The following is a 16,904-nucleotide window of genomic DNA, read 5'->3' as shown; positions in this document are numbered from 1 at the left end:
TTCGTTTCAATAAGCCATATCGTGGCCATATATAGCGAAATGCAGCCCCAATAAAAAGCGCAATAAAATTGAAAATAATAGCCGAAGCGGGCCAGAAGACGACGACACGGACGATATATGCCAGCACTCAAAACTAATGAAATGTTCCAAACTCCAAAGCGATTGCAGCCACCAGGCAAAGTCGACTGACCAGCAAGCTCTGCCTATGGGAGGCTGGTGGTGCTGAGCCTCCTCGTGGACCTGGTCCTGGTCCTCCTCCACTCACCTGTTGCCACCGATCAGCGGCGGAGCAGGCCGGCTGGGCTGCCAGCAGCGACAGGCGCATGTCGGGCCTGGAATTCTTCAGTTCTCCTGGCTGCCAAAGACGAGCAGCCAATGTCGGGGAAGCGGCAAAAGTTATGAGCGCAATTCTCTCGTAAAAATGCAAAAAGGAAAGCCAAATTCAGTTCGAAGAAGCAAAGACGCTCTTACAAGGAGGGAAAATAACAAATACTATACATTTTTATCAAACAGCAATAGAATTTTTAAAATATTTTAAACTATTTTAATTTAAAGTTAAGAATTGACGTAAACAAGTTTATATTTAAATTTAAGTATTTATTCACAATCTATCCCAAATATTTAAAAGTCGTTTATCAACTTCTTCAATTTTTGTTGGTGTTTTTTTAATGTATTTTATAGACCTAACATGTGTATCGTATTACAACAAGTTCTGTTCTCTAATTCATTTAAAATCAGCTTCCGAACAAAATTATAGTTTCGCTAAAAGTGATAAATTAAAAGTGTAGCGCCCTAAGTTTCTGTGATTATGGTATCTTTAAATGCATGGAATTCCTTTCTTTTTTTATAACATTTTACTATTTTATTAAGGTACTTACCAGAATATTCTACATTATTTACTTTTTTCAAATCATGATATGACAATTTAAATATTATATCCTAATATCTAGATGATACAAAAATGGAATTATCATAGACTCGAAAGTATCTTTGAGATGATGCATATCTTATACAAATTCTGATGGGTTTTTAGTATTTCTTTACAAGAAACTTCAAAGATGATAATGAATGCCTCACAAAATGATCAGTAAATTCGGAGTCCCCTCTCGACCAGGGCATGGAAATGCAAAATGCTTTCACGGCCGCGGCTTCCACGTCTTCGGCCTCTCGACTGCCACAGTTAAGGTTCTGCGGCGGCTTTCTGCCTTCCTGACCGAAACTAGAAATTCTTGTCTGCGCAGCAATCATCATCGAACGAGAGCAGCCTCATCTGGCGAGGAGGAGAGCAGGGGATCCGGAGGAGATGGGGCTCGGTGCTGGAGCTGGAGATTCGCCAGGTGATTTGTGGGCTTGCGGTACAATTTGAGCCGCGAGCTGTGGCTACCAATGGCCAGTAGTTACCCGGCCCCGGTTTTGGCTTATGACAGGCGCAAACAAAATTATTCCGAATATATATATACATGAATAGCCGCGGCAGCCGGCAGTAATCCCCATTCTGGAGTCCAGTTCTTGGGCAGCATCGAATCCTTGGACAGGTGATGAACTGTCGGCAGTCTGGGGAGGCACACACATGTGTAGTTGTCGTCTTAAGTGCGCCTATTTGACATGTTTAGGTGTTTAGATGGCATGCCCGATATGCGCCAAATTGATTCCGATTTGATAAGCTGCCACATTTCATCCTGGCCATTCGGTAGCTTCAATATATGGACACCAATGCGGCTTATCGCTGGCCCGGCATAAAGAAGATATCGGCACGGCGAGTCAGGCGATTCGGAGGTGGATGAGGATGTGGCAGCTGGATGTGGACCAGCTATATCTGCCGGCGAGGTGTCGCTGGACAGTCACTCAGCCGAAAGAGCGACAACAACCGGCCGCAAACTATCGCAAACCGGACTTTTATTTTAGAAAACCACAACGAAACAAGGACCGGAGGAATGTCATGCAGGCAATCTCCATGTTGCCTCGGCTTAATATCTTTGCTTAACTGCTAATGAGTTGCCGTTAGTGATTTATTTCGTAAATAAATAGAATTGCCAGCAGTTAAGCCAAGTTCAACTTTGCATGCCGCATGCAACACACGAGCCTCGACACGAGCTCCTGACACACTGATCGGTTCGGAGCTGAAGTTTAGGAATGGCAGACGGCCAGTCTCCTGGAGATTTGGAACTGGGGTGGGGTCCTGGCTCTGTAATTTTCTATAAATATATGTTATAATTATATATATTATAATTGCTACGGGTGACTCCGAAATATATTGAACAATCCTACATCTTAGATATCATCCATACCTACCTAAGGCTCTGTAATATGGAATAGATATTATCTTTTTTATATTTCTAAATATTTTAAAGTTGAAAATATACCGCTTATAGTTGGGTTTTAATAAAAACTAAACTTTTATTCAACTAAAACGAATGCTTATGATGTCTTTTCTTGATGTTACATTACTCAAATACAATCTTCTAACATTTGTTATTACATTAGCTCAATAAAAGTACTGCAACCTTAACTTCTAATACCTCTGGAGAAGCCGCATTCCCAGACTCTTGATCACAGGGCGTGCCCGTAATGATATGCCAACCCCGGGTTCGGGACCTCAGTGGTCAGTAGCGTAGTGCTATTAATAAGCCCGGCCATATCGCAATGTCTGCGACATTTGACTAATTGAAAAGCCCTGATATATTGTGCTCAGATCAGCGAAAGTTGGCAGAGCCAGGAGACTCCCAGGGGCACAGGCACTGTGGCTCAGACACACTGCATCTGCATCTGGCCTAATCAAAACTAATTCATCATGGGTGCTGCCGATGCATTAGCAGCCGCTCGCTAAGGGCACCGGCCACTGGCGGCTAGGCCATCACCATGTGAGAAGCCCAGGTAGCCGCCTGGCTACCTTGCCCCAAAGAATTCCCCGGTTTGCGTATCTATGGCCACATATTTCATCGTCGCCGTTGTCATCGGTCGTTGTCTTCTCTTCCGCAAGAGCCCAGAGAAGAGTCCAAAGAGCTCTATGCAGCACTGGCTCCACGATGCACAGAAGCTTTCCTGGCCATAAAGAAACTAGATCAATTTAATTTCTTTTCGGTTTTTTCCTTTTCTCGCCACTCCACTCCACTCCACTCCGCTGCCACCATGCATTTTTGAGGCAAGTTGCGCGGAGAACTCGACTGAGCTCGATCCACTTTGGAGACACTTTGCGGAAGCGTGCCACTTTGTCACAGAGCATTGTGCCGCGGGCGTTTCGCATTTGGCCAAAGGCGCCGCTGGACACTCGATACTGGACCCAAGGACCACTGGACGGGGGACCTGGGGATGCTCCTGCAGAGATGCCAGTTGGTCAAGCCAAAAGGCTAGCTGGCTAATAAATGAAATAAAAGGAAAATTAGCAAAATAATTCAAAATATTATATTCTATTAAATAAATGATATAAAATAATGAAATTTTCTCTTTCTTTTGGGTGGTTAATTGCATACTGTGCGTGTGGCGGCAGAGCACGGGCAGAGCTTTGTAATATGCCTGCTGAATGTAAAGCTGCGATCATAAGTTTTTAAAAGAATTTAAACATTTCGAATTACTTTCCTTAATATTAGTTTAATTTTTAACTTTAATCGAAATACCTTTTTAAAATCAAAATAAAAAGCTGGCCAAAAGCTAAACCGCCAGCACTGAGCTTTTGGCCAGCGATCGCTGGAATTCCTAATTAATGCACCGGCCGAGCCCCCAAGTCCCGCCTGCCTTATCAGTGTTTGTAATTAGCGCATTTGCATTAAAAATAGCAATAATTTCCCATAAAAGAAATGCCCAACAGAGCCATACATATATATTAGTGCACTCCCCTCCCTCTTTCGCTTTTGGGGCCTGGAGTAGCGCCGGTGCTGGCTGCCCCTTTGGGTAATTATGGCGAAGTGACAGGAAGTGGCACAGAATTAAAATCGAAGCATTAAATAGATAGCTGACATATCGCAAGTCGCGCTGCAGACATCAATTAAATTTGTCTATCGTTTCAGCCCCCTGCTAGCTGCCCCAGAACGTCATTGGTGCCCCGACTTTTCACTCCATCACTATCGCCTCGCTCCCCGGTAATTAACAATACCTGCCCGGTGATTTCCCAGAGCTAGAGATGGCCTAGTGGGGATACTATATAGGGAAACAGTCTCCTAAGTTAGGGTCTTCAAAGATTTTTTGTCCTTTGGAATTTCGGTTGTATCATTAATATAGTAAAATGATGAAGATATTTAATAAAATATTTAAAAGAATATAAATCCTTATAAATAATGGATTCCGAAAAATAAATAAAATAAGAACAAAATTTTTTTTATTTTAAAACCCTAATTATAAAATCCCAATTATAAAATTTAAAAATAACTTTTATTAGAACGATTCTAATATTTTTCTCAAATGAAAATTTTTGGGACTCTAATTCATCTTAATATTCGTAGGCTATTTTGTGATTTGATTTGGATAATAACTATTCCCCCCAACTAACTCACGTTGCTATTCCCATATTATATTATAGGATATAGGAGGTGCTTCTAGTTTACGACTCTGCCAATGATTGTCAAAGGGAAATCGCTTGGCCATATCTTCATATTCCAATTAATCTCAAATCTGGCCGCGGCAATTATGCTCGCTAATTAATGGTTTTTTAAACAAACTTGGCAACGCGTTCTGCTCACGTTTGCGCCAATTATGAAAGTCGGGGCCACGCCCCCACCGCCCCTGTTTTGGCCAAGGCAAGGCGTGCATTTATTGATTCACAATTAATGTTGATTATCGTGATTGCATGGACCCAACTCCCCGGCCGATCGAATGACACGCCCCAAACTCACAGATATAACCGAACATTGGCGGTTCGAGCTCATCTACAGGTGCTTCCTCAATCGCTCAAATATCGATGATGAGTCGCCTTACCGGGCGATTTATATTTTCGGCCCGCTCGCCGATCGCAAATCCAGTAGCCGTTTCGACTGCCTAATGATGGCCCCCGTTGCAGGAGCCGATGAATTATTACGCTAACCACAAGCCATGTTAGCACAACTGGTCCAGGAGTCTATTATTATTTATGCGAAGGCCTGCCAACGGTTGATCGCTCTGATCGCCTGGATCGCAGCGCTTCGATCTGTGGTCTGTGGTCTGAGATCTGCGATCCTCTATCCCCGATCGACGATCAACGGCAGCCGTTAACCGAACTACGCGGCCATCAATCATGAAATTATTGCCGCTCGATTTGGATTTGCATACGGGAGCGCAAAGGAAACCAACCGAACTGTAAGAAGTAATAGTATTTAAGTGATCACACCCTTTAAGCAGTGGGGGAAAAGGGGGGAGATTGGAAAAATTTCGAGTGTTTTCGAGTTTTTAAAAATTGTGTATCTACTTGAAAGCGAAATTTTAAATATTTTCAGGGGACCTATCACCTTGAAAGTCCAAAGGGATCCCTGAGCTCCACTTCCTACTCTTGATCCCTTGCGTTAAAATTAATTAATGGCTGGTTCAATTAAAATCGCAACATGCCGTTGAACAGCGGACTGGGAATGTGGCTGGTGGCCGCTCGGAGCGGAATCCAATCCTTGTCCCTGTCCCTTTGGCTTGGCGGCTACCATGTCCAACTTGTAGCTACATCTTGCGTGCGTCGTTCCTTGATGAGCAGCAGCAGCAGCAGCAGCAGCGGCAAATGCAGCAGCAGCACATGCAGCAGCAACGAAAGCAGCAGCAACATGTGTTGGTCACTGCTAATCTGGCCTGACTTTAACTCGAGCCACTCTCGGTGTGTGTCCTTAGGCAAGCGTGGATTCCAGAGCCCATGCACTCGAAAAAATTGGGTATTTCACATCCAAGAGGATAGAAGTATTCTTCACACATATTTATGCGTTACATTTTGATCAAAAAAATGGGTAAAGGGTTTCTTAAAATGTAAATAAATTCCCGTATTCTTCGAGAGATACCCTTGAGATATAGCATTTCATAAAAAAGATATAACTTAAATTCCTACAAAAACAGTACAAATATATTTAATAAATATTTTAAATACATTTTTTTTCAAATAAAAATTTTTAATAAATAAGTATATAAATATATAATAATGTATATATATTACAATAGACTTCGGTAAAATTTAAATACTAACAACTTCCTATATTATTTTAATATTGCAACTGAAAAATCATTCATTTTAATAAGCGTAAATTAAAAAAATTGTAATCAAATATCACCTGCTTTCTCCCAGTGCACACACACTCAGACAATGCTCAAGTGTAAAAATCAATTTAGTTCCTCCACCTGCTCCCCGCCCCCGCCCCCTCCACGGCGGGCCTCACGTCCTTGGCAATTTGTGGCGAAAATGGAAAATTGCTGTTCAATTATTGGTTGCCATGTAAATTTGTTCCTGGGCCAGGTGACAAGAATTCTAATAACTTGCTTAGGACTGGCCTCTTGGCCGGCTCTTCCTCACCCGCCTCCCAAGAGGCCACCTAGTTTCAGCTGCTCGTTTGGCGGCTCCGGAGCTACTTACACTTATCTGCCATTTAGGAAGAAATTTATTTTCGGGCCTGGTCCTCCACTTTTTTTCTCGATTCGTCGAAACCAATTAGTTGGCGACCACACACGCGTCGGGGAAATTAGCATTTCTTTACAAATTCCCCCAGCGGTATTTAATGTAAAAGCTCGTAGATAACAAAACTCGCTCGCCCGCCCCGCTGGAGAAATACTATCTAGAGAAATATAAATAAAAATAACTCGGGGTAATTATCACAACATATCCAAACAAAACGAAGTTCCCTCATTGGGAAATTACCATTTAAATTGCCGAGAGCTGAGGAGCTGCGACTTGATGTTTGAGCTGAGTTTTCCCATTTCTGGGGGTTCGCTTGCATATCTTGTGTCTGCGCTGATAAGAAGCCGAAAATGGTGCACTTATTGACAACTTTAACGAGTTGTCGACAAAACAACCACCACGAACCGAAATCAAAGCGATTTCTAGGCTGCATATCTAAATTTTTGGGTCAAACTTGGGCTACTACCAGCATAAAGCATCGCAGCCAAAGCGACTAAGCCCTTTTCCTAGTTCAAATATGGGGGCGATCTTCATATAAACGTCAAATTGCTGGCCACAGAATGACGCAAATTGATGGACATTTTAAAGAGCCCGAAACAAAGGCATCGCAGACCACCTACTCACAGACTTTGATTAACTGCCCTTCGCTTGGGACAAATTTCAAATTAAACGCTTCACTGGCCACTGGGAAAAAGGCGAAGAAACAAATGCCACTTGTTGCAAGAAGCCAGAATTTATGATGCCATTGTCTTCGAGAATGATTTCTCTGAATGCCCGTGTATATTTTTATACATTTAACGGTTCAATTGAGTTGTGCCAGGGGTAAGTACCATCTTCGACCTGCGCTGGCCCAGCGACAGCCGTCGTCTTAACTTGGCTGACAACATAAAAACTTTTATGCGCATTCCTTGACTTCAAGTTCAACTCCAACTCCATCGATTCGGGCCTCGGCAAGAGGGCAAAAAAAAAAATAAAATCGAAAACAACCCAGTCCCGAGGAGAGGTAAAATAAGAAAAGATCAAAACATGACAATAAAAATCAGGACTCTGAAACGGGTCGGACTTTTCTGGCCAGTCGTGTGCCTGTTTTAACGCCAAAAGTGTGACATATAATTTCGAAAATGACACGCGGCAACAAAAGCAACAGGAACAGCGAAAAGCCATAACAACAATTCAACAACCAGAATGTCACCAAAGCGAGACAGGCAAAAGGGTCCAAGATTTTCGGTCTTATAGGTGAGGGGCATACCCACAAGGTATGCCCTCGGTGGAGCCCAGTCCCTCGGCTCGAACTGATCATTTACTTTACGACTGCCGTGCGCCGATTTTTATTTTTCCCCGTCTTGTTCCTTTAATTTTATGCCCGTTTTAGGCTCTCATTTACAAATTTTTGGCTTAGCACGAGCAAAAACAAAGATGGGGATAGAAAAATATCCTAAGGATGCATTTATTGAGAGCATTCTTCGATGGCAATTTGTTATATATTTTTATCTGGCGAGAACTGGAAATATGGCAGTTACAAGACGGTATATGTATAATATCTCAAACCTATATCTATGTTAACCTTTATAAAATATTATTAAAAAAAACAAAATTTTAATGATACTTTATAATACCAGATCTGTCTAGTCAGAACTTTTATATCTAGCTATTTCCTTTACATTTTCCATAACTCAGAAACTCCCATGTGCCAGTGCTCAGATAATAAAAGATTTTCATCTCTGACTTCCTTTCCACTGAGCTCGAAAACTCCGTTCTGGCCAAATCTCTTGTGTTTTCGATTACAACACGCAGATAAGAAGGCTCACTGCCAGCTCTTGGGATAGCAAAAAGCAGCGAGCGGAAATAGAAAAAGGGTTTGTCCCAGGCCCAGAGATCCAGTCATCTTGAGATGGGTGCTGCTGTTGCAACTGCTGTTGATGTTGATGCTGATGTTGATGTTGATGCTGGAGCTGATGTCGTTCCTTCCGCTGATCCCCAAAAGGAGTGACGCCTTGGGGCAATAACTGGCGACTGGCAACATCCCGACACGTCACCAAAGCGGGTAACAAAATGGCTAAAATGCATTTGCAACGCTCCAATGCGTCTGTTTGTCTCGTGTTGTTGTGTTGTTGTGTTGTTTGCCATTCTGAAGCAGTCTACCTTTTTGCCTTTGTTAGCCAGGCTAAGTTCATTACTAGCGCAACGAAAGTTGGTAACTTGTGGGAGACATGGTGCCAAGTTAATGGCCAAGACTTGACACGCATTAAATGGTCTCTGCTCAGTCCTTTATTATTTTTATTATGACACTGACTGATTTTTTGTTCTCTTTCCATTAAAAAACTATACTAGATTTTAGGATTGTTTCTGAAAGGCTTTAACACATATTAAACAAGCCCAAAATCATTAGGTATTCAACGGTTTACTCGAACCCTTTATTTTACTGTTAAAAATTAATGTATGGAAGATTTTTACTGTATAAAAATCAAAATTATAAAACTATAAAAATGTAAAACCAAAGATCCAAATGATAATTCTGCATCTTAGGAGATATCTAAAGACAAAAATTAATTCCAAACTTCCGATCGTTGGTAAAAGACAAATTCCTTAGTGATTTGGCTGTTCATAATAACAGTTGTAAAGATTTTTTACAGCTTTAATAAAACGATATCAATTTTTGTGTAAAAATCTAACATTATCAAATTATGAAAATGTAAAACCAAAGATCCAAATGATATTTCTGCACGGATCTCTCAAGACAAAAATCAATTCCCAACCCAAGATCGATGGTTAAAGATTATACCTTTAAGAAATAAACATTAGTAAAATACCAAATGAAAATTAATTAAAAATGCGACATTTTATGGCTGACAGACAGACTCGGGCCCTCATGTGGAGCAGTCTAGTGCAGTGTCAACGTGGCCGAGATTATTTACATTTACACCTGGTCAGGCGTCGATATCGACGGCGGAGGAGGAGGGGTAGGAGGCGACTCTGCTCCACACTTGCCACGCTAATGAGGCCTCGAGAGCGAAGAAGTTTGACATTTTTGGCCTGGTCAAAACAAGAAGAGGAGGGACCACCAGCCGAGTGCGATCATCTGTTGATTTCTTTTCCCGATGTTTTTTCCCTCGACCGGCGATGCTTATCAGCGATTTTGTTGCCGCAGCAGCCTCACCCGAGAGATTTGATCAGTTTGCTGTACCGTTTCCCCAGCCTCAATTAATGAAAATCTCGGACTCGACTCCACTCTCAAGCCGATGCTTATCGCAAAAATGCCGAAAAATCGATTAATGCAAATGCAACCCGCTTAACGGCGGTGCGGCCAAATAACTTACAATTATGCTAAAGTGTTGAAAACGATTTGATTGTTTGATTGGTCTGCGGTTGTGCGGGGCAGATGGGTCAGGGGATGGCCCATGATAAGCCAAATATTAATTTCTTTACACTTGACATGGAAAACTGAATAAATTAGCTGCGCCGAGGCGGAGATCTCATCAGTGCGGCTTGTTAGCCGGAAATGAAGCATTAATCGTCGGGCTCAAGTCAGCTCAGTTCACGATTTGTCAGGCCAAGAGCATCCGAATCCATGTGCTCACCATTCATTCATACGGCGGCCCATCGATTGTCTCCAAGTTCTGAATGAAAATTGAAAATTTTCCTGAGTCGGGGGAGGGGCAAAAGCCCTCGAAACATACAAAACCTTTGTCCGGCTGGCTTGTTTATAAATAGAAGTAAATTAATAACATAAGTACCTAATCCAATCAATCAAACTGCTAAATCACACAGCCAGTCTATGGAAACCAAATGCCAAAAGCCCGGCCAAAGGTAACTCTGAAAACATCGGATTCGGCATCGGCATCGGCATCGGGGGAACACAACAACCACGACAACAACAACTGTGACTGACTGACTACAAGATAAAAACATCAACGGCAACAGCCACAACAATCACAACAGCAACGACGGCTCAGTCCGTCCGTAAAGTTTGAGCTGTAACAAAAAATCGGATATGCCCATCCCTAAAAAGGCAACAGAAACAAATATGAAAGGGAAAAGTCGCATTTGTCAGAGTCTTGGATACCCTCAAAGGGTACTTCGTCTTAGGGAGCTTTAACAAGGGGCTTACCAACTAAAACTAAAAAAGTAGGTAAATGATACTGAAATGTATGATAGATTTCAGTTTTAAGATTAGTCAAAAGCTAGAATGGATAATGCGATCATACGTTTATCAAGAGAACTATAGTTATATCATAGTTGAGAAACATATCATTATACAAATATTATATTTTATTATAATATATCATTACATAACTGATATAAGTATTATATAAGGCTATATTTTCAGATAGACAAAAACATGTATAACAAAGGCTTTCTGAAATGATATATTGTTTTAATAATCCCTACACTTCCCAGGATGGTATGTCAAAATATAATATTATAAAGATCCAAGTAATAGAGTCTCTATATGTAAAATTAATCAGAAACTATAAAAGATAATTGGATCATACATGTATCAAGATAACTATAGTTATATCATAGTTAAGAAACTGAACGTGATACTTTCTTTTGCATATACTAATTAGATCTTAATCCTAATCCTTCTGCAAATATTATACTATATTATAAAATATCAATATACCACTACTACAAGAATGTTTTTAATATAGGGCTATATTTTAGGATAGATAAAAATATGTATAATAATAAGATTTCACAAATGATATATGGTTTTAATAATCCCTACACTTCACAGGATGGTATGTCAAAATATAATATTATATAGATCCAAGTAGAAGACCCTCCATATACCCTTTCTTCCCCCCTTTCTGTTTTCTCCTGGGCCGTGAGTTGCTTTCTAAGGCATAAAGTATTGGAGGCATGTTGACTTGATGCTGATGCTGTCGCCCGGCGACATTGCGGAACTGTAGCCGACATTCAGTCTTTGGGTCTTCGGTCGCAGGCCTCTCGTACTCCCCTCTTGAACCCGCCAATCTCCCAGTGACTGTCTGTCTCCCGAGGTCCGTTTGCTTTCGTTGGGTTCTTCAGTCCAGTTTTTTGCCCCATCCGAAGCCGCTGCTGCTGGCTCGGATTCCCAACCTCACCCACCCGCCGTCCAGGTCTGGCCAATCCTTTTTTATATTTCGCTTTTTTACTTTTTACCATTTTTTTTAGCTTGGCTTGAGCTGGCTCTGGGGTCTCGCGCTGGGGCTCTTTTTATGAATATGAATGGCTTAGCACGCGCCTTTTAAGCCACCAGCTGAGATGACTTGTGGCTTTTCAATTTCTCGTTGTTGCGTTTTGCTCTTTTACTTGTCGATCCCTCTTGGCCGGGGCCCCGCTCGTATTGATCGTTTTATTTCCAACGCTGGGGTTTTTTCATATATCTGTATTTTTTTGTGAATTATTGAGTACTTGACGGTCTCTGGGTCTCCGTCTGTCTGTGGCTCCGAATCAGGTCTCTCCGCGGCTTAATGACGGAGCGCAATTTCTTTTTTTCCACTTCAATACTCGAGATTCCTTTGTCTTAGAAACCAACTATAGTATCTAACGGATAAATGCACTGAATAAAGTTTAAGTGGCAAGAATTAATCAGGATCTTATGGGTAGGGTATACACAAGTTCACCTCGAGGCCCCCAGCCCCTTGCAATTGCCTTTGACAATACTGTTTTGAGATGAGCGCCGGAAATGAGTAATCAAGATTATGCGATATTAGCAAAAATAGATTTTCGATTTCGGTTTACGAGCATTGATTGATGAGGTGAGACAGCAGCCAGAAATCTGGGAACATGACGAGCGATCGAATATTCCCCCGTTGAATTGATGTTCGCTGGAAACCCAATAACTCCTTCTGTATAAGTCGAATAATTTTTGGAATGCAATTAAGTGGTAAGTTATGAAGCATTTCGGGCAGGTGAAATGCTAGACACCATAAGCTCGGGATTTATGCAGCTTTGCTGGCTTTGGTAACTGCAACTTGTCACACACAGGCCTTGCATTATTGGGTAGAGGAAAAATCGGTGGGTATCGCTTACCCATATCGGTTTTCCACAACAACAGTACCGAACTGGGCCGCAAAATGAACTTAATCAAGTAATGACCGGGTTGATGAGGAGCGGCCACATTTCTTATGCCGTCCGTTCCTCGACGGTAACATGAGTAATACAGCAGATACAGATACAGATCAGTAGCTAGACAATAAAACCAAAGCCCAGACATGGCTTGGCCCATTGCCATTAAAACCGAGTCCCAGACCAAGTCCAAGCCCTTCTAATTGGCGCGTCCAGTAAAAAGAGAGTGGAGAAAAAATGCCCGACTCCCAGAGTGGGGCATAAAACTCAACATTTTATGTAATGTGTTCATTAGAGTCGATGGCCATTCTCATCTTCCTCGACCGAATAATTGATCCAATAACACAGCGTGCCGTTGATTTTTTACAATCCAGCGATAAAGTTTACTATCGCCGATCGATATTATCGCCAAATAGTTATTAATTGAGGCGTCTGCTCCAGAATTTCCTTTGTCTCATGCGAATTACCTTAATTTCTTCATTTGCATATTAAAAATCGGAATTTTTATAGATCTACACCGAAACGTTTTTCTGGTATTTTGTCTGGTGCGGAGATCCCCAGAAAAAATAAACAGGGAGAAATTAACGAGCCATTCGTATTGAAACCCTTTGAACAAGGCCCATAAAAAATGTTGGAACCATCAAAATGGTAAAGGCTACACAATGGAGTTTTGGAAAGGCAGATCGGCCATTTGACGAAGTCTTTATTTTATAAGTTGGGGTATGAAGAGGGTATTTTAAAATTCGAAATATATATAATTTGGATCTTTTAAAATAAAATTCTAGCTCAATATTTGTTAGAGAATTTTAAATAAAAAAAAATACTGTAACAACATTTTTTTTTAGATACCCAGTGAATTTTCAAATCTAACCCACACCATCTTATAACATTATTCCAGGGTAGCATGCGTACTTTATTGTCCAACATAAATTTCCAATCCTCCCGCATTTCTCATCCAAATTAGTATAGAAATTGATGTCAGTTTGATTGCTGTTTTAGGTGTAAATGGCAATTAGCGTGAAGAGAGTGGACCAACCCGGAGAACATGTGAAGGGGACTGTCGTCTAGGGCAACATTGTCACTAGACTTTAGGCCTGTCTTCCCGGCCTGACAGTTCGACATAAATGCCACACGCACGCTCCCAGCCAATCCCAATTGCCCGCTGTGGCAAGGAAAATCAGGTCCGGTTTTCGGCCCTGTCCTCTGCCAGTACTTTTGGCCATAAAATCACAGAGCGATGCGCTTACAGTTGCTATCATTATTATTACTATTACTATTATTGAATGTTGTTCGGGGCTGGCGCATGGCATAAACTAAGCAAGTCAACGACTGGTCATTAAGCCGCAAACAAAATGTTTGTCCGTTCGCATTTTCCAATTGAATTCCCGCCCATAATCGGGGATAACATTCCGTAAGCCTCTCTTAAGATCCCACCGCATAAATACGTGTTTTATATAACGCAAATTGCGCGCATAAATCAAAACCAACAAGTGGCGGGAGGATGAAGACATTTGCAAGGAGTGCGAGAGGAAGTTGGGCCCACATAGTTCCGAGCCAAATGCCCGCAGATTCAACGTGATTGATAAAACGTGTACTTCTGCAGCAGCGAGCTTGAGATACTTTTGTTAACTTTGCAGCAGAAGTGCAGGTTGACTGACCAGAAAGGGGTCAAAGTACCGAAAGTCCTGCCAGTGGGTATTTTACAAATGCAAAAATGTCGGGAAGCTCTTTTTAGAAACTCGGAGTATGAATTGTTTTTTTGAGTATACATAAGATATGTTCTTCAAATGATACGTTATTTTAAAAAAATATGAAATATCAGAAATATGATGTATTAGCTGCAGGCAGATAGTTATTAAACATTAAAGTAATCTCTTTCCTTTTTTTCCAATCTTGGAAACAAGCCAAATAGTCCCTTTACGGTATAGTAAATAGCGTCTTCAGCAATTTAAATCTTCAGTTTTGGAAGTAATTATACAAAATCATCTAAAAATATTCATCATACCTTGAATATTTTTAGACAGAAATAAGAAAACAAATACCACTATACTTAATTACATTTTGTGGATAGCTAGCATTGGAATAAATACCTGCATGCCCAATATAAAAAGTATCTTTTTTGGGATACAATGAGGCAAACGAAAATGTGGCCACTTTTTGCTGCGATATTTAGCAGAACGTTGAGTGCCATTTAACGGAGTTCGGGCCACCAATTGCATGCCCCGAACATCAAAGACCTCCCAGAGCGGCCCGCCGACTGCCGAGGAACCCCTCATATTAGCCGACACATCGGCGGACAGTAGCTCAACCTGAAGACCGAGATGAATGCAGGTGGTAGCCCTGGGGGCCGTCAAATTACCTTCCTCGGCAGAGAGGCACCGAGCGATCCAGCGATGGGCCAGCTAATAAAGCCGTAAAATTAAACGCCAACAGGCCTGGAAAATGGCAAGACGTCGGACCGAGAGGCAGTGATAAACGCCCAGAGATGTTTGGAATTGTTTATTCGCGTGCAGGTAATTGCAGCTCACCTGGTTAGCCGGCCATCGGATTGGCTGCGCATTGTGATCAGTAATCAGCTGGCCAGGCCTTAATAACGAGCTTCCCGTGTTGCGCGATTTGGCGGCGGGGCGTCGAGGGCGTCAATTGGCCAAGCTAATGAGCCGCTAATGAGAAAGCAACGCAGCAGCAGGTCCCTTCGATCAAATGGTGATGGAGATATATGTTTAAGCACCTGAACCTCTGCAAATCCGCTCACAGATCTTAGATACGAGCGAATCTAGTTCGCTGGGCGTTTACATGTGAACAAAAATAATTAAAATATTTACCCAAAACCCAACCGAATTTCCGAGACTTTTAAACGGGTTGCGGGCCAAAGCCAAATGTAAACGCCCCAAATGCGGGCAGGCACAAATTGTATCTGTGTATCCACATGTGTATCTTGCAGTTGTATCTGGCTCTAAGGCCCACCCGACAAGGCCATAAACGTTATTTTTTTCCTCCGCTCGAGACGGCCCAAAGCCAGTAAATGAACAGAGAAATAAAATGTTAAGCACTTGTTGATTGCGCTAGGGAGAGGCTTTGGCCAGAAACGTCTTGACTAGATGCGCTGATTGAAAAATGTGGAAAATGGACAGGTTTTAATAGTCTAATGACCAATTTATAAATATTGAAAATGCATCTAATGAACACATTATATTATTTATTTATTAGAATTGCCAAAGTCAATTGAAAGCTAAACTTTATGATGCCAAGAAATTTGTAAGAAACAAATTGTTATAAACTGATTTTAGATATAATAGAGTTTCTTTTTATTATATTTTTATGGGAGAAGTAGATGCGACTTATATAAAAAGTATATTTGTATTGCGTTAGTTAAGTGCAGCTTAAGTTAACTACTTTATGGGTTTACTTTTAACTTCATTAAAATGAGTAGAATATTAGACTTCATATATAAGTATCTTATAGATACATAGTATCTTTGGTTATATAAGCTATGAAAAAATGTCAAAAATACCCTGTAATTTTATTTTAAAATTGTTATACATTGGAAGCGGACAATTTGGTAGCCTGGCTGTTCCTGCCTTTCGCAAATCTAATCACATCCACATCTGGGGTGGAGTTTGCATTGCCACCCAACGGCAAGCTATTTCTTATTCGCCTCCTCGAATGTGTCTAGGCTGTCAGAAATAGCGAGAATTGCAACGGTTGTCGACAAGAGCAATAAACAGCAGTCGAGGCACCGAAACATTTATTTAATTAACTTGCATCAGAAGTTGTTGAAGTACATTAATAAAACATTTCAATTTTCATATTTTCCAGCAGCCCAGAAACACACGCGGCACACACACAATTTTAACGAGCTAGTCGTTTCCCCTTAGTTTCCATTGTGAAACTTGTTTTTATGGCAAGTCTAGCGTCTATCGCTTAATTGATGCCACAGCAAAATGTTTTGGAAACAAAAGCCGAGATATGAGCAGGCAGGTGTCATAAATAAGAGCCCAAACCGAACCACTCGTCAGCTCATTAGCGGAGAGTTTTGGAAAACCACGCGACGGTTCGGCATCGGCGGAGAGCTTCAAGAAGAGCCGCCCGAGATGGGATTGGAAAAGTCCAACTGGATCGCTACGAGTGTCCCCGTCGATCAGGTCGGGCCCCATGCCTGGGTCCATAAAACAAAATCAGTTTGAAATGAAAACATATCCATGCCTCGTTAGCATCCCGTCTCAGCAGGGAGGTAGCAGTGCCACAAGTGTCAGATGGAAAGTAGTGCATGAGGAGATTTTCACGAAAATAGATCGAT

The sequence above is a fragment of the Drosophila biarmipes genome, chromosome 3R (genome assembly GCF_025231255.1).
Source record: "Drosophila biarmipes strain raj3 chromosome 3R, RU_DBia_V1.1, whole genome shotgun sequence".
NCBI classification, from domain to species: domain Eukaryota; kingdom Metazoa; phylum Arthropoda; class Insecta; order Diptera; family Drosophilidae; genus Drosophila; species Drosophila biarmipes.
This window is presented reverse-complemented; position numbering follows the sequence as displayed.